This window comes from Nomascus leucogenys, chromosome 15 (genome assembly GCF_006542625.1).
Source record: "Nomascus leucogenys isolate Asia chromosome 15, Asia_NLE_v1, whole genome shotgun sequence".
NCBI classification, from domain to species: Eukaryota; Metazoa; Chordata; class Mammalia; order Primates; family Hylobatidae; genus Nomascus; species Nomascus leucogenys.
This window is the reverse complement of record NC_044395.1, coordinates 7,787,758-7,806,937: the sequence shown is the minus strand read 5'-3', so window position 1 is coordinate 7,806,937 and position 19,180 is coordinate 7,787,758.

Genomic DNA, 19,180 nt, shown 5'->3' with positions numbered 1-19,180 from the left:
TCCCAACATTTCAGATAAGAGATAATCTATATTGAGTATCTGCCATGTACAAGATCATCTGTTGATTCTGGAGTCACAGGATGAGTAAACATATATCTTGTTGTCAAAGGAGATTTCATTAGTAATAATAAATACCTTATTTTATATCACAGTTTATATTAACCTTTGCCACACACTGTTCATTTGATCTTCACTAAGAGATGGGTAGAGCTTATGATGCCCATTTTGCAGATGAGGCTCACAGAGTTAAATGACGTGTAATTAGCTACTAAGCAACTCAGCAGCCGAGCCATTTTGTTACCCTGTGCCCTTTGCTCTCGCCAGTACTCTCCCTAGCTGAGCTCTTGGTCCCATTCCTCCTTTTTACCTGCCTTTCATCATCTATTGCTTCTGTCCAGTGGGTTGCTATGAGGATCACTAGCTAGTCTCCTGTTTCCTTTGCTCTTCATTCATATCTGTCTTCACTGCATCCTCAGAATGTTGTTCTTTCGAAGAATTAATAGACCTAGGACCTTGTAAGAATAGCCTATGAGCCACTGCCTTTGGCACTTTGAGAGGTCAAGGCGGGTGGATCACTTGAGTCCAAGAGTTTGAGATCAGCCTGGCCAACGTGGCGAAACACCTCTCTACTAAAAATACAAAAAATTAGCCGGGCATGGTGATGCGCACATGTAGTCCCAGCTGCTTGGGAGGCTGAGGCCAGAGAATGGCTTGAACTTGGAGGGCGGAGTTTGCAGTGAGCCAAGATTGCGCCACTGCACTCCAGTCTGGATGACAGAGCAAGACTCAGTCTCGGGGAAAAAAAAAAAAAAAAAGAATAGGCTATGAGATGGTTAAAAGGAACAGAGACCAAGGCTGTGAAAGGAAATCTTTCAAAGGAGGGAAGGAAGGAAGATGGCACGAAGGAAGGAGGGAAAAGAAAGTGAGAACCAAGTTAGGCAAATAAGGAAAATGAAAGCATTGAGGAAAAGAGAAGGGAGAAACTGGTGAGGTGGGGAGATGGTTGAGATCATGGGAAAGAGGAGGAGGACTCCTTTAAGCCACCACAGCATTCTGAGCTTTGGTTTATTTTATTGTTGTGTTTTAATGGGCTTTGGCTCTTTTTCTGTTTCCCTTTTACTGCATTAGTGACACCATTCAGATAGAACAGAAAAAAAAATTGCAAAATGGTAATAGTCAATTTAAGGGGAAAAGAGAAACCACACACACAGAGGAAAAATATGCCAGACGCCAGCACAAAGAAGCACTCACCTTTTCACAGGGGGTCTTTCTGCCAGCTGGTACGGAGTAGCTGACACAGCTCTTCTCAGAGGGTAGGCACAGTGCAGGGGGAGAGGGGGCTGGAGAGGAGGACTGGGGAAGGGGCCAGAAATGGGGCTTGAGAGGGGACGGGGGTAAAGCAGCAAATGGGACTGGAGAGGTCTAATTACAGACCATGGAGGATGTCTGACTATTCTCTACGACCTATGGGGCGGGGGCAGAGCAGCCACAGGTTAGAGCTGGCATCATGGAGCTCAGGAGATTGTATGTCCCTAAACTTGTGCAGGATTAATTTCTCATCTGAATTCTTGGTGGCTATCACTGACTTCTTCTCCCCTGAGGACTTTGTTATTATTACTGTCATCACCTTTTTGTCTCTACTGCTGGAAACTTTCATTGCCAGCCGAGTGATCTTATTTATCCCTCAAGATGCCCCATGCCCAAGAGGGCTCACAATGTGCATTGCCTGATGTCAAAGTCTGGCTCTTTAGAAATAAGTGGACCAAGAGTAGAACAGAATTCCTTGTTTTACTTTTAGATATTATTATAATTTATAGACATGCAATATTATTAATCCTATTGGTTAAATATATTATCAATGTATTCATGATAATGATGATGATGATCGTTTACAGTTATCAGCATTTTGAATATCTTGGTAACTGTCAGAAGTAAGTTACAGACATTATTGCATTTACTTTGCACAATTATCCTAGAGGTAGGTACCATTATTATCATCATTTCATAAATGTGTAAATGGAGTTCTAAACAGGATAACTTGACCCAGTCACTAACCAAGATTGGAAGCCATCAGAAGGTTTTGAGCAGAATCATGACATGATGCAACACATTTTTAAAAAAGATCACTTTGGCTGCTGTGTGCACTGTGGAGGACAGGGACAGAAACCCAGAGGTCATTTAGGAGGTGGGAAGTGATGGTGGCTTGGACCAAGGTGAGAACAGGGTAGTTGATGAAAAGCAGTCACATTCTCAACAATTTGATGGCAAATAAAACAAAAGTTCTGAGTGATTGGTTGTGAAGTGTAAGAGAAAGAAAGAAGTCGTGAATGAAGCTAAGGCTTTGGCCTGAGCAAAGAATGAGCTGCTATGAACTGAAATGCGAATAATTGTGGGAGAAGCATCTGTGAGAAGGAAGATCAGGCTTTCACTTTTGGAATGATTAAGTTTGTAATGTCTTCTGAGTATCCAGGGCATGGAGTTAAATGTAGATGTCTGGGTTGGCTGTATACATTTGGGAGTCACTCGCATGCACATAACATTTAAAGCCATGCTAGTGGAGGAGATAATCAAGGGAATGATTATAGATAGAGAATTATTATAGATAGAACTAAGGCTCAAGTCTTGGGATGCTCAAACACTCAAATATTTAGAGTTTGGAGAGTTGAGGAGGAAGCAGAAAAATGACCAGGAAAGATCCACCGGTGAGGATCAGAACCAAAAATGTTCTTTTGAGTCCTGGGAGCCAAGTGGAGAAGGTGTTATCAAGGGGGGAAAGAAGTGATCCATCCTATCAAATGCTGCCAATAGATCAAATAAAATGAAGACCAAAAAATGACCAAGAATGAGAAATTGGATCTAGCCACATGCTGGTCCTTTTTCATCTTGATAAGAGCAGTTTTACTAGAGGCAGACAGAGTGAAAGCCAGATTGGAAAGTGTTCAAGGAGGAATACAAGAAGAGAAATTGGAGACAGTAAATGTAGACAACACTTTCAGAGACTTTTGTTGTAAAGGAGTGCACAACAAAGGGTCATTATGTTAGGGAGATGCAGGTATAATTTAAAGATATTTTTTAAATGTGGAAATTCCAGTATGTTTGAATGGAAATGGGAATGGCCCAGGAAACAAGGAACAATGCATGGGAGTGAAACTTCCACAGTGATATCCTTGAGGAGGGAGAGGTGATGAGATCTGGAAACCAGGGTGAGGAGTTAGTTTTGGCTAGTAGCATGCCCTGTTCATCAATAGTTAACATAAGGGAGGGCAGAATCAGGGCCCAGATGTGAGTAGATACAGGTTTCTGGAAGTTGTCTGAGAGCGCTCAGAGCAATGGGAAGCCAGGTCATCAGTGAAGAGTAAAAAAGAGGATGGGGTAGTTGGAAATTTGAGAAGAGAATAGAAGATATGAAGAGTTAACCTATTAACAGTTCTGTTGATTATTTTTTATTTTCCAAATTTGACATTGTATAATAGGAAAAAACATCAAACTGACTGTTTTCTCCTGCTGCGTTCTCACCACAATACTCTCAAGACTTTACTTCTGTGATGTGGAGTCCTCCCTCCCCACCCCGATACACCAAGCAATTCTCTGGCAGACACCAGCAGGGTGTCCTAAATTTAATTCAACTCTGACACTGTCTATCTGGAATTAGAGTCAGATCTCACGGATCAAAGGCTCAGTCCCACAAGACTGCCCTCTACTTCAGATACCAATGGCAAGTCTGGGCCTCTGAACTTCTGACCAACTGGAGATGAATTGTGGCCTCCTATAAAGCCCCTCTTCTGGTTCAAGCATTTGTTGGAATGGCTCACAAAACTCAGGAAGATACTTCACTTATGTTTACCTGTTTATTTTAAAAGATCTTACAAAGGATACAATTGAGCAGCCAGATGGAAGAGACACATAGGGGTATGGGAGTAGCGGCACAGAGCACGGAGCTTCTGTACCCTCTCTTGGGGCACACCACCATCCCAGCACCTCCAAATGTTTAGCAACCTGGAAGCTCTCCAAACCCCATCCTTTTGGGTCTTTATGGAGGCTTCATTATGTAGGCATGATTGATTACATCATTGGCCTTTGGTGATCAATTCAACCTTCAGCTCTTCTCCCCTCCAGGAGTGGGGGTGGGGTGGGAGGTAGGGCTGAACATTCCCATGGCAACCAGCCCCCATCCTGAGGCTATCCAGGAGCCCCCAGCCAACAATTATCATTAGCATACAAAAAGACACTTATCACTTCAGAGATGCCAAGGGTTTTAGGAGCTGTATGCCAGGAAATGGGACGAAGACCAAAATATATATTTCTTATTATAAAACATGATATCACAGACACTAGTTATGTTATGGCATAAAATATACCATGGAAAATAAGCATGAAGATCTTTTCTTTTGAGTCAGATGCATTTGGATTTTTTTCCCAGTGGTAAGCATATGTAGTTGACATATTGTGTTGCCTTTCACTGCATGCCACTGGCTTCATATAGGACCCAAGTGTGAAGCCTGTGAGTTTGATTGCACTGCAGGAGGGCCTCCTAAAGCTACTGCTGCAAAATGCTCCTACAGCAAAGGCCCTTCAGGGTCCAGGTATGAGAACTCTAGCATTTTCTTGGTCCTTGAGCTTTTTTTTGGTTCTAGATTGAATTGGTCATTTCATTTCTGGGATTCCTGTGGATTTCACAATGGTGAGTGTGAAGCACAGCTTAAACAAAGATGTAAAAGGCTATGAGGAAAAAGGAAAACTGAGAACACAAATGCATTGCAAGGAGTCCATAGCTGGGGGAGCAAGCAACCAGCATAGCATCAGGGAGATGCTGCTGGGAGCAGCTGTTACTGTATTTTGAAGTGCCACTTATTTTAATTGAAGGGCAATAGGATAATAATATTGTGCAATAATGTTGCACCTTTGTGTGAGATCTTTGGAGACCTCCCCATGCATGACGTAATGTGGCCCCATATAGTTAGAAGAAAGAGCCAGGTATACCTGCCTTATTTTGCAAAACAAATGAAACTGGGTCTACATCTTTCAAGAATATTCTGAAAGAACCATTGCTCTAGGCCCCTGATGCAGCAGTGCAAATAAGAGTGACCATCTGGAGAAAATTGTTGTTGGGTGACTCTTCAGACAATCCAGGGCAAAAGTAGCCAGGAGAGCAGTCAGTTACGCATGTAAACTTTTCCCAAGGTAAATAGGTTAAAAGGGTAGGGTGGTGTCAGATATCCAGGCAAGTAAAGGTTCTTCTGAAGCAACATAGAACAAGGAACTCACACCAAGAATGCAACATAGAAACGTAGGACCATAGGATTTTCAGTATGCAAGATATCTTTAAAATGATCTAGGTTAGGTCTAGTTCATTCTTCTTTTAGCTCTTCGAAGTCTATTTCTAAGGCAAAGTTTCCCCCAGCTATGGACTCCTTGGATATGCCTTGTCAGGGCAAAAAAGAGCCAACTGGGATTGAAGTAGAGAAATTGATATAGACAATTAAATGGATGTGCTCAGGGAAGGGGTGAATGTAGGCAATTAGCTAGGTAGATCCTAAAAATCCAGTAGTTTAAAGTAGAACTCTTCCCTGACAAGGTGAATTCAAGACTATCAAGGGCAAAATAATTTCCTTTCTGACTTATTCTAGACCAGTGCTCCTCCAATATTAATCTGCATATGAATCACTTGGGGGTTTTGCTAAAACGCAGATTCTCATTTACTGGGTCTGGAGTGTGTGCCAAGATTCTGCATTTTTATAGTGACCCTCTCTTCTGGTTCAATCACACAGGTGACCATGGTACTGCTGGCTTGGAGACCACTCTCTGAGGGGCCAGAATAGAGGCAATTGCTCAGCTCTCCATTTTTGTGTTAAGTGCATTTACACCCTCACTGATTGTTTGGTGTTACATTATCTTCTTTCAAGGAGAATTCATTTGCATGAGGTATTTTTAGCTACAAGGGTTCTCTTGATGAAGCACAAGTGAATGTTTCTCTTTCCAGAGGAATGGCCATAGCTGGGAGGGGCATCCTCTGCAGTGGATGTGGAGCCATTTACTAGTTGCCACCTACTGGTTGCATGATCTAGTATGACCTTGGGCAGGTCACGACCTCTCTGGGCCTCAAGTCCTCCATGGATAAGAATGAGATGCATACATCTTGCTCCGTTTACTTTACAGGGTGGTAGTGATGATGTGAGATAATGGATGTGAAGCTGCTTCCCAGAGTAAAAATGTGTTTTCATCATCCTGTTATTTATGCCCAATATCCAAAGTCTACACCCCTTTTTGATTGACAGCACTTGGTAGATTTATAATGTGTGATGGGGGTTAGGCATAATGGTTATTGCTGTGCTCTGGAATGCTTGCATAGTTCCTTAATTTGACTAATTCCTGCTTTGACGAGGGAGAGGCATGTCACCTCCTTATCCTAATCTCCATATTTCTGACCCTTCTGAGATAGCAATGTCCCAGGCCATCAGGACCCAAATCCTACATTTAAGGAGAGGACTGTGATTGTGTTGAATCATAATTATTGCACACACTCTCATTTTCAAGTCCTAAAAAGCAGTTGGATGTTTTACACATGCGTTTTACTAGTTACTTCAAAGTACTGAGTATGATTCCCATTTCAGAGATGAGGCAGCAGGGACCTCAGAGAGTTTATGTAACTGGTTCAAGGTCACACAGTTGATCTACACTTCTGCAGAATTTCAAGTGTTGGTATGTCTGACTTCAAAGACTGCCTTGATTTCATCATGAGAGGCTACTGTCCCTCTTCTTGTCCAAGGATTCTCGCAGTGGAGTTCTCGTGAAGAACCTTAGCCCAAAGCCTTGCTTCAGATGGCCCTGTGGCAGGGAAGCGAGAGAGTGCTGGGGGCAAGGTGGCCTGGCTGCCTGATGACGCGTGCCATATTTGAAGTGGTTCACCTCCATGTCACAGGGCCTGGATATGGGAATAAGAGAGTAGGGTCTAACTTTTTCTGAGAGAGAAGTTATCAGTGACAGCAGGAGATCAGTCTCTCTACAGGGACAGTGCCCAGCTGTCACTAACAAAGGAAAGGAAAGCCACTACCAGGAAAGGGAGAGGTGACCTCCACCCATGTACTGAATAGAAAGAGACTGGAGAACAACTCAAGAGGAAGAGTTTAGAGAGACACATGTAAATTGGATTCCCTAGGGAAGGCCAGTGCAGTCAGTGGTAGTCTGGGTATTTATCTTCCAAACAGTGGTTTCCATCCTTGTCATATCTGTATTTGTTAGTCACACTGCATTTGTCTTACTCTCGCAGGCTTGCTTTGTGGGGTGTGTTTTATTCACGACAATCCTCAGAAGTGTTATTTCTATGATTTATTGCCCTTTGGTGTTTATCTTCCTCTCCCAGTTTTACCTTTCTTCAACCATTGTCTAACATTTTAGAATTTGACTTTCTGTATTTCTTTAAGAAGAAATGTGTCTTCTTCTCATATTTATTTTACCGTTTGTTTTGTTCTCCCAACATCTTTCGCTCTCAGAATTTATCTCTCTTATTTTGAAAATATGTCTCAGAATATGGTCTTTTTCTTTTCCCTACTTGCCCTTTATTTGTTGAATGTTTCACATCTTTTCTGTGCTTTGCTCCTAGCCTGGAGCTTGGGCTTTCTGAAGGGGCATTCTCTGGGGTGGAAAAAGCCTTGGCTGTTTCCAGCAGACACGGGTTTGGTGCAAGCTGCTTTATATCTCCACGCGCCTCAATTTTTCAATCCATACAAATGGGGGATATTAAAAGCCCAAGAGATAAACTGTGATCTCTGCTTTGTCTCAGAATAGCTCTGAGAGTTGCCAAGAATGAATATTTATTTTGACGACAGTAAAAGGGATGTTCTTGCTAAGGATATAGTCCGTTTTTCATTTTTCTTATCAGCATTGGAGGGAGGGCAGGTCTACTTGTGTCATGTTTCTGTAATTTTCTTTTTGACACATCTAGACTGCTACAGGTTCCTCAGCAGCGGCAACAGTTCTAACATCAGCATTTTTGCAGCTTTTAATGAATATGCAAATATATGTGTCGGAATCGGAATCACCTTTTTATCAAACATAATGATAATCCCGATTAACGGATATTAACATTAGAATAGCTACCTTATAGCTTACTAGGCACATTCATAGGTCTTTTCTCCTTTGATGCTCACAATAATCATGTTAGTTAGGATTATTATCCCATTTACTAGGGTGAAACTGAGACTCAAGGAGATTAAGTAACAGCTAGTAAGTGGCAGAGCCAGAATCTGAACCAATTTCTTCTAATTCCCAGTTTTGTGTGCTTTCCCAGTATAATGTTGCATCCACATTTATTTTTGTCTATAGCATTGGATATACTTTTGCAGATTACTTCTCATTCCTCAGGCTTTCTTATATGGACTTCCTTGTCTGGTTTCATTTAGCCTAATTTTTTTCATCTATCTGCCCTTATCAGAGCCTCTCCCTCTAGGCCAGCAACTGTCACTAATGCGTGCCGGAACGGGTGGGTTATGGTGGCTGCTGCTTTCTAACATCATTAATTTCCAATCTCTTTTCACACTCTCCACTGTAGAAAATGCTTCATCCTTTCCTGATCATCTCGAGTTGTCTCTGATGGCTGAGTGCAGGAAAGTTTCCAAGGAGAAGGTTAATAAAACATTCCCTTCTAAAACCAACCCCTTCCCTGCCCAATGACTAGCTCATAAAAGTTCAGCCTGACTTCATGGTGATAGTGGCTGCCCAGACCCAGCCTCCCTTTCTGCTCTGTGCCTTTAAGATTTCTCTGGGCTGGGACCTGAGCTTTCATAGGGATTGGTACTCTAAGAGACACCCTGCTGGTGTTTAATAAATATCAAACTGCTGCCCTGATATTCCTGAGCAATTGGAAGGGCCTGCGTGCTGTGATCAGACAGTTCCATCCTGGGTACGTTTTTAACACTTGACCTTCCTCTGGGGACAGCTGTTATGGGACTTCCGTCATCACGCCAACTGGGGCAGTGATGTTCAAACTCCCAACACATCTGCCTAAATCTCTTGTCATTTCAGAGTGAGCCTTGGCTGTGAATATCTCAGGCTGCTTTTGTTTTCCTAGTCGCATGCTACAGCAAGCTCACAGGTTCACTGGTGCTCTGATGTGGCAGCTCACCACCCTCGTGGCTCACATCCCTCCCCACTGACCTCACAACCCAGCCTTTCTGAGGTGCCTTATGCAGCAATTTGCAGAGGAACTGTTGCATGACTTTCCCTTCTCCTTTCTTCTTGTGTACTCTCTCTGTACATCTTTTATTCTCTCACCATGGCTCCCTTTTTCTAAGAAAGGGGAGAGAGATATAAGTAAATTCTTGCTGAACAAATAAAAACATATCCACACTTAATGTACTTTCACTTACACCTACTAAAATTTTCTTCCTGAAATTCGTCTTCCAAAGATATTGTTTTGCTCTTTTGCTCCAAGAGTCAGTGCCATATACTTTTCCTTATGTTATCCGTCATCTCCGTGTACTCACTATCCATCTCCAAGTCCAATTCAGGATTATCCCCTATGTGCACAGGACTGTCCATAGAAATGCTCTTCCTAGCATTTTTCTTTAGGCCGAAATACTTCTAAGCTTGTACTCCATTCTCTCTTCTTGCCTTCCTTTCCCTTTAGTTCACTTTTTTTCCTTAGTTTCATTTATACACTTAGAATTTCCCTGGTTTTATATATCAAAGATTACAATAAATGTAAAAATGCTTTGTAAACTGCTGAATTCTGTATCAATATATAGGATTATAAAATCAATGTATTATTATATCCAAGGTACTTTGACCAGAAAGTACTTTCTTCTTTTCACAGCCTGGCTGCAAATATTACTCAAGAAAGACTCAGAGGACAGATACATGCTCCCAATACTAGAAGGGGTTGATAGTCATCAAATTAGGTTGCAGATCATAACTGAATTATTATTGAGACTTTGCTGACCTGTTTTGTAAAGGAGTAATATTGCCTTCATTAATTGCTCCAGTTAATGGCCTCTCCGGGTCCACAATTTTTGCAATGTGAATTGCCACTCTTCCCATCAAGGTGGGGAGTCTATTTTCCATTCCTTGAATCTCAACTAGCCATTTTGACTTACTTCAGCTAGTGGAATGCGGTGAAAACAATGGTGTGCTGTCTCTGATTCTATGCCTCAGGAGGTCTTCCATTCACTTTCTAGCTTCTTCACCTTCTCTGTGATAAGATGCCTGCAGGAGCCTGACGGCAAACCTGGGCTACCTTGCTAGAGCATGAGATGCAGTCTGCAGGCATCTCATGTGAGAGTGCCCAGTGGAGATCAGCAGAATCGCATGAATGAGCTTAGCTGAGACTCTAAAAGAATTACCCACCTGATCATGCATATTAGGTTCTACAGAGAAATAGAACATATATATATTTATATTTATGTATGTATCTCATATATATATATAATATATATAAAATACACACAGACAAACACAAAAGTGATGTGGAGGAGAGAGAGAGAGAGAGAGATTTTGAGGAATTGGCTCATACAGGTTTAGGGGCTGACAAATTTGAAATCTGCAGGGTGGTTCAGCAAGTAGGAAATTCAGGCAGGGTTTCCATGTTGCAGTCTTGAAGCAGAATTCCTTCTTTTTTGGAAAACCTCAGTCTTTGCTCTTAAGGCCTTCAACTGATTGAATGAGGCCCACCTGCATTATGGAGGGTCTTCACCTTTACTTAAAAGCTACTGATTGTAGATTCAAATTGTGTCTAAAAAATACCTTCACAGTGACATCTGGACTGTTGTTGACTGAAAACTGGGCAATGTAGCCTAGCCAAGCTAATGCATAAAATTAAACATCGCTCCATGTACCTGTGAACAGTGACAAAAGTTTATTTTTAAGTGCTGGATTTATTATATTGCATTATTGTGACAAAAGATATACTAAGCCAAAACACCTCCTTACTTTTTATGACCTCATTTGATTCTCAGTAAAAGGCTGATCCCCACTGATGTGGTGAAGCACAGTGTCCAGTGTCAGGCTGCACCCCCAACCTGCGTTTAATCTGCTGGAATTCAGACATGCTAAAACTGACTCAGGGTGGGAGCTAATATTTGCTTATTTTACTTTCTGTCAGAGAGGCCTGGCATCTGGAGGAATGTCACTCTGAGCTCCCAGCCCAGTAGACAATGCAGCAGCCACCAGCCTAGTTCAGTCGTATCTCCTCTTTCGTTGCCTTTCTGAGTATGAGAGCATGGCAGCAGTATTTTTTTGATCTGCAGGACCTGATGCCTCCAATTTTTCCCTCAGTTTCCTTCTATCACAATTAGCTTCTACACAAGACTGTTATCAGCCACTTACTTCTTATTATAACTGTTCTGTTTCTATTCCAAGGCATAGTTGCATCTCTAATCTGGATGGAAAAACTCTATTCCTTAAAAAAAAATGCTCAGGCAATACATTTATGTAAGGGAGATCTTTTTATGAAGATAATGGGAAAGGAGGCCTTCCAGGACTCCTGGAATCACCCACTGCTATGTACAAGCCATGAAGGGCAACTGCCTTTTGGCAATGTAAGGCTGGGTGCAGGGCTCTCACCTGTTGTTTACGATCTGAACATCATCTCCTCTTTTTGAGTTACTGAAATGAGTTCAACAGGAATGCTCAAAAGTCATCTTCCTTAGGAAGTTTTATCTAATTTTTTCCCAGAGAATAAATCACTTCTTTTGCACTGTTGAGGAAGGCTTGTTTAATTCTATTTATCCTTGATTATTCTGCCTTGGGTTGTAGTTGTTTGCATCATGCCTGGTCTTCCACTGGATGGTGAGCAAGTTAGGTGCAAGGATCCCTTCCCTCCCTCTCCTCCTTTTTCTTTCCTATTCATATATTAGAGAAAAATCTTCTCCTGGTGCTGGGCTTGGCCTCAGGAATAAAGATATAAAAGAGTCCTGAGTTTAAGGAGTTCAGTTGTTGTTGGGAAGAGCCTTGTACGTTGGAAATTCTAATGCAATGTAATGAGGACAATGGTAGATATTGATTTGAGTTTTATCAGCTATGATAGCAAAATACTTCATCTCTGTATTGGGGCTTACCATAGGAAAGGAAAGAACACACCCTTTACACCACTGTAAAGCTTTTTCTTTCTTTTGTTTATTCTTTAATTCTAACCAACAACTTTTGCGAATTAGAAAACAAAAACAAAAACAAATCTTTCTCCTCCAGGCATGTAGTGGGGGTCAATTGTCTTTTCTGCAGTTTGACTCACCTCTCTTATGGAACTGCCATGAAACCCCATCCATGGGCAGTGCTGCTACTGGATCCCACTAATCACAAGGATGGTCATGTAACCTAAGTGGAGCCAGTTAGAATATTTCTCTGGGCCTTTCTTTTGAAATGAATTCAAGGAAAGAGATTATCTTACACTCTGACTGTAAAGATGAGAAGATGTAAGTCCTGTAATTACCAGTCACCTTGAGTTCAGCCTCATGGAGAAACACAGCATGAAGAATTGAAGGTGACATTCACAAAGAAGCTAGTGAGGACAACAGCTGGGTCAGCATTCAGTCTTTGGCACGTTCTATCTGTGGTCTTATCATGTGCCAAAACCTTCCCCATACTGCTTAAGCTTGTTATGTTGAATTCCTTGGGAAACACGAAACTGACTTATTCAAGCTCTGACTCGACAGTTTCACTCCAGCCCTACAAGTACCTCACTTTCCAAGAGTCCACCTCCTACCTTGAGTGTCAGAGACATGCACCTTTTTTTCAATTGAAAGTGTGATAGGAATAAGTATTTTATATCTTCTTTTTTTGCAGACTTGAATTGTGTCAAGGCTTGGATTTAATAGCATATTATGGAGTTTATGATAGAACATCATTTGGCTCTTCAATAATTTGTAAAACAATGGAATATGAGCAGGAACATTCTTGGATTTGGTTTGTGGAACATGGTAAAATTAGGCTTTGTAGCTTAGAAGATCAGTACATGAGAGCAGAGAAGCAGACACATCAATATATTTGATTACCAATCAACAGAGAAAGGAGAGCACAGGACATTCTTAGTTGACATTGAGGAGAAGGGAAAAGGAAAGAGCAGAACTTAAAAAAAAATGAAAATGTATGTTTAAATTATGATACAGCAGCCCCTCAAGTCAATTTCTGTAGTTTAACTGCCGTTTCTTCTTCAGAATCATGAAGTAATTTATAATAACGTAACGTAGGTGTCCTAGTTTGAGTATTAGATGTGATACATTTGAATTTATAATTGCATAAATATTTTATTATTATCATCTCTAACCTCACAAAATTATTGAATTCTTACTGTTTGCTTAGTTCTATTTCATGTAGGGTCACATATAAAGAAATACAAAACATGGAGTTTGCTGCCACATTTTTTTCTAACATTATTGGAAAGACCAGACATTCACTAAAAGAGATAAAGAAATTTGCAAGACAACTTAAATTACATAGCAGAGATGTTATCTGCACAGGTGTTGAGTGTTGAGAATACTGGTTCAAGGGAGCTCATGGAGGTGAAATTTGAAGAGTAGAGCCTTGTTAGTCAAAAGACAAGAGGAACATTGGGTCAAAAAAGAAATGAAAAGGGAATTTAAAAAGTATTTTGAGATGAACAAAAATAAAAACATACCTTAAGAAGAAAAGATTTTCTTTTAATTCACAAGAGTTGTGGGTTAGGATGAAAGAAAAAAAAAGAATAAGTTTTATAATAGTGTATTCTTTACTTTCCTATAGTGAACCCCAATACAGAGATGAAGCACTTTGCTATAATAGCCAATAAAACTCAAATCAATATCTACTATATCCCTCATCACCTTGCATTAGAATTTTCAATGTACAAGACTCTTCCCAACAACAATTTAACTCCTTAAACTTAGGACCCTATTGTGTCTTCATTCCTGAGGCCAAGCCCAGCACCAGCATACAGGAGAAGATTTTTCTCTAATATATGGATAGGAAGGAAAATGGAGGAGAGGGAGGGAAGGGATCTTTGCATCCACTTGCTCACCATCCAATGGAAGCCCAGGCATGATGTAAAAAACTACAACTCAAGATAAAATAATCAGGGATAAATAGAGTTAAACAAGCCTTCCTCAACAGTGCAGAAGAAGGAAAAAATTAGATAAAACGTCATAGAGAAGATGACTTTTGAGCATTTTTCACAGAACTCATTTCAGTAACTCAAAAAGAGATGATGTTCAGATTATAAAAAATAGTGGGAGCACAGCACCAGAGCCTTAGATTGCCAAAGGGAAGCCGGTTATTTAAAAAAAACAAAGAAATTGGAAGACCCTTAGCTAGACTAACTAAGAAAAAAAGAAGGCAAATAAATAAAATCAGAAATGAAAGAGGAGGCATTTCCATGGATGCCACAGAAATGAAAAGAATCATTAGGGGTTATTTTGAATAATTATATGCCAACATACTGGATAACCTGGATGAAAGAAATAAATTCTTAGAAACGTGCAACCCGCCAAGAAGGAATTAAGAAATATACAACCGAACTCGGGAGGCTGAGGCAGGTGGATCACTTGAACCCGGGACGCAGAGGTTGCAGTGAACCAAGATCGTGCCACTGCACTCCAGCCTGGTGACAGAGCGAGACTCTGTCTCAAAAAACAAAAAACAAAAACAAAACAAAAAAATATATATACAACCAGAACAAATTGTTGGGCAAACTTTCCAAGAAAGAAATGTCCAGTATCAGATGGCTTTATGGCTGAATTTTACGTAACATTGAAAGAAGAATTAATGCCAATTGTTCTTATACTCTTTCAAAAAATATTAGGACCAGGAATACTTCCAAACTAATTTAATGAGGCCAGCATCACCCTGATACCAATGCCAGATAAAGACAGGAGAAAGAAAGAAAACAAAAGCTTCAGGCCAATATCTCTGGTAAACATAGATGTGAATATTCTCAAAAAATACTAGCCAAATAAATTTAACAACACATCAAAAAGTTATACACCATAATCAAGTGGGATATATTCTTAGAATGCAAGTTTGGTTTAAAATATATAGGTAAATGTGATAAAGGACATTAACAGAATAAGTTCAACATCCTTTCATAATAAAAATTCTCAACCAAATTTGTGTAGAATTTTTTTCAACACCATAAAAGCCATGTATGAAAGACTCCCAGATAATGTAATCAATGGGGATAAACTGAAAGCTTTTTCTGAAAGATCTGGTAGAAGGCAAGGAGGCCCATCCTCCTCACTTCTATTCTACCTAGCACTGGAAGTACTAGCAAGAGCAATTAGACAAGAAAAAGAAATAAAAGGTGCCCAAATAAGAAAGAAAGAAGTAAAATTATTTCTATTTTAGATGTCATCATCCTATATGTAGAAGACTAAAGACTCCAAAATAAAAAAGCACCCCTACATGAACTAATAAACAAATTTAGTATATTTGCAGGATACAAAATCAATATGCAAGAATTGGTTTTGTTTCTTTACAGCAATAACAATCTATGCAAAAAGGAAATCAAGAAAACAATTCCATTTATGATAGCACCAAAATGGATAATATACTTAGCAATAAATTTAACCAAAGAAGTAAAAGATCTGCCACACTAGAAAATTAGAAATGCTGATTGATGAAATAAATTGAAAAAGGTATACATAAATGGAAAGATATGTTCATGGATTGGAAAATTAATATTGTTTAAATGTCCATACCACCCAAAGCAATACACAATTTGTTTTTTGAAACAGGGTTTCACTCTGTCACCCAAGATGGGCTACAGTGGTGCAATTTCAACTCACTGCAACCTCTATCTCCTGGGTTCAAGGGATCCTTCCACCTCAGCCTCCCAAGTAGCTGGGACTACAGGCACACACCACCATGCCTGGCTAATCTTCATATTTGTTGTGGAGACAGTTTCATTATGTTGTCCAGGCTGGTCTCAAACTCCTGGGCTCAAACTCCTGGGCTCAAGCAATCTACCTGCCTTAGCCTCCCAAAGTGCTGGGGTTAGAGGCATGAGCCACCATGCCCAGTCGCAATATACAAATTTAGTGAAATGCCTACCAAAATTCAAATGGCATTTTTCATGGAAATAAAAAAAAGAATTCCAAAATTTATATGAAAACACAAAAGACCCTGAATAGCCAAAACAATCTTGAGAAAGATGAACAAAGTTGGAGGCATCATATTTCCTCATTTCAAACAATACTGGGAAGCTGTAGCAATCAATATAGTGTGCTACTGGCATAAAAATAGATATATAGACCAATGAAACAGAACAGAGAGCCTAGAAATAAACCCAGACATATATGGTCAACTAATTTTCAGTAAGGTCACCAAGAGTACAAAATAGGGAAAGAATAGTCTGTTCAATAAATGGTGCTGGGAAACTTCATAGAAAGAAAAATGCTGCCTGATTAGATTCCACATATAAGTGAGATCAGGCGTACATTATGCAGGTTTGCTATATAGCTAAATTTGTGTCATGGGGGTTTGTTTTACAGATTACTTCATCACCTAGGTATTAAGCCTAGTACCTATTAGTTATTTCTCCTGATCCTCTCCTTCCTCCCATCCTTCACCCTCCAATAGGCCCCAGTGTGTGTTGTTCCCCTCTATGTGTCCATGTGTTCTCGTCATTTTGCTCTCACTTATATATAAGAATATGTAGTATTTGGTTTCCTGTTCCTGCATTAGTTTGCTAAGAATAGTGGCCTCCAGCTCTATCTATGTTCCTGCAAAGGACATGACCTCATTAGGTTGATTCTATGTCTTTGCTATTGTAAATAGTACTGCAATGAACATATGCACGCATGTGTCTTTTTAATAGAATAATTTACATTCTTTTGGGTATATACATAGCAATAAAATTACCGAGTCAAATGGTATTTTTGTTTTCACGTCTTTGAGGAATCACCGCCCTGTCTTCCACAGTGTTTGAACTAATTTACACTCCCACCAACAGTGTATAAGCATTCCTTTTTCTCCACAAGCTTGCTAGCATTTGTTATTTTTTTATTTTTTAGTAATGGTCATTCTGACTGGTATGAGATGGTATCTCATTGTAGTTTTGATTTGCATTTTTCTCATGGTAAGTGGTGTTGAGCTTTTTTTTTCATGTGATTGTTGGCCATGTGTATGTTTTTTTTTTTTTTTTTTTGGAAAAGTGTTGTTCATGTCCCTTCTCCACTTTTTAATGGAGTTGTATGCTTTTTTCTTGTAAATTTGTTTAAGTTCCTTATAGGTGCTTGATATTAGAACTTTGTCAGATGCATAGTTTGCAAATGTTTTCTCCCATTCTGTAGACTGCCTGTTCTCTTGATAGTTTGCTGTGCAGAAGCTCTTTAGTTTAATTAGATCCCATTTCTCAATTTTGATTTTGGCATCTTTGTCATGAAATGTTTCCTCATTCCTATGTCTTGAACGTGTTGCCTAGGTTGTCTTTCGAGGTTTTTATAGTTTAAGGTTTCACGTTTAAGTCTTTAGTCCATCTTGAATTTATTTTTGTATATGGTGTAAGGAAGGGGTCTGGTTTCAATCTTCTGCATATGGCTAGGCACTTATCTCAACACCATTTATTGAATAGGGAATACTTTCCTCATTGCTTGATTTTTGTCAGGTTTGTCAAAGATCACATAGTTATAGGTGTGCAGCCTTATTTCTGGCTCTTTGTTCTGTTACATTGGTCTATGTGTCTGTTTTTGTGCCAGTACCATGCTGTTTTGATTACTGTAGCCCTGTAGTGGAGTTGGAAATTGAGTAGCATGATGCCTTGAGCTTTGTTCTTTTTGCTTAGGATTGCCTTAGATATTAGGGCTCTCTTTTGGTTCTACATGAATTTTAAAATAGTTTTTTTAGTTCTGTGAAGAATCTCAATGGTAGTTTAATAGAAATAGCATTGAATTTGCAAATTGCTTTGGGCAGTATGAAAGCACCACCTCCAAATACCGTTAGCTGGGGGTTAGGATTTCAACATACATTTTCAGGGATCGTAAATATTCAGCACATAGCACTGTGCAAATCAAAACTTTCAGTTATCTCCTTAGAACTAAAAATAAAAAAATATTTAAATCATTAAAACATGTAATGTACAATATTTGGAAAACCTGCTTTTTTTTCTTTCTCTGAAGTAGGTTAAGCAGGTGCTCCTAGGCCAGGTATGATGACTTGTGCCTATAATCCCAACACTTTGGGAGACCAAAGCAGGAGGATCATTTGAGAGTTTGAGACCAATCTGAGCAACATAGTGAGACCCCATCTCTACCAAAGAAATTAAAAAATTTTTTAAAAGTGGGGGACAAGATGGCAGACTAGAGCAGCTCACATGAGCTGCTCTCACAGGGAGGAAACAAGAAGACTAGTGAACACTGACCCAATCATATGAGAAACCATGTCAGGATCTATCAAGGCAGCAAAAGCCACAGAGAGCAAAGAGGAGCAAAGCTGGACATTGGCCTCCCTGGGCTCATTTGGAAGCCAGAGAAACTCTTCAACATGGGAAGGGGTGAGTGAATGAGACCCCTGGGGACATTCACAGTCTCCACAGGGACCTGTGCAAGACTGGGAATGGGAGAATTCCCTTGGCTCTCCTGCACTCTCTGACAGTACTTCTAGCCTGAGCCAGAGAGCTACCTGGACATATTGCAGGAGCAACTTTTGAATCCAAGGAGACCAGTGCTGGAGCAGACAAGCACTGGTGCCATTGACCCAATAGAGGCCACAATTGTGGTGCCTGGCAGCAATAAGATTGCTCCATCTCCACTTGCCAGTCGGAGCTGGTGGCTTCCAGCCCAACAGTCCAGCTTTGAACTGCACTCACTGGCCACTCTACCCATACCCACCACTGGTAGCCAGGGAGGCAATGCTTGCTACAACTTCCAGTGCAGGGGTTCCACCCTCATGGGAACTCAGCACAAGGGCACAGCCTCTTGTTGTCCTGGGAAACACCAAGATGGCAGGATGGGTGACTCTACTCACCTCCACCACTAGAAGACAGGCAGGCAACACAAGATAGAGCTTCCAGCCCAGCAGTCCTGCTTTTGTATGAACTCAGCTGGAGGGTGCAGCTTCCTGTTATCTCTGGAAAGACAATGGGAGGGTGCGTGACCCCACCTTCCCCTACAGCTGGTAGCCAGGTAGACAATGCTTGCTGGAGCATGCAGCCTAGTGGTGTTGCTTCTGTATGAACTCACCTGCAGAGTACAGCTTCCTGTTGTCCCAGGAAACACCCAGA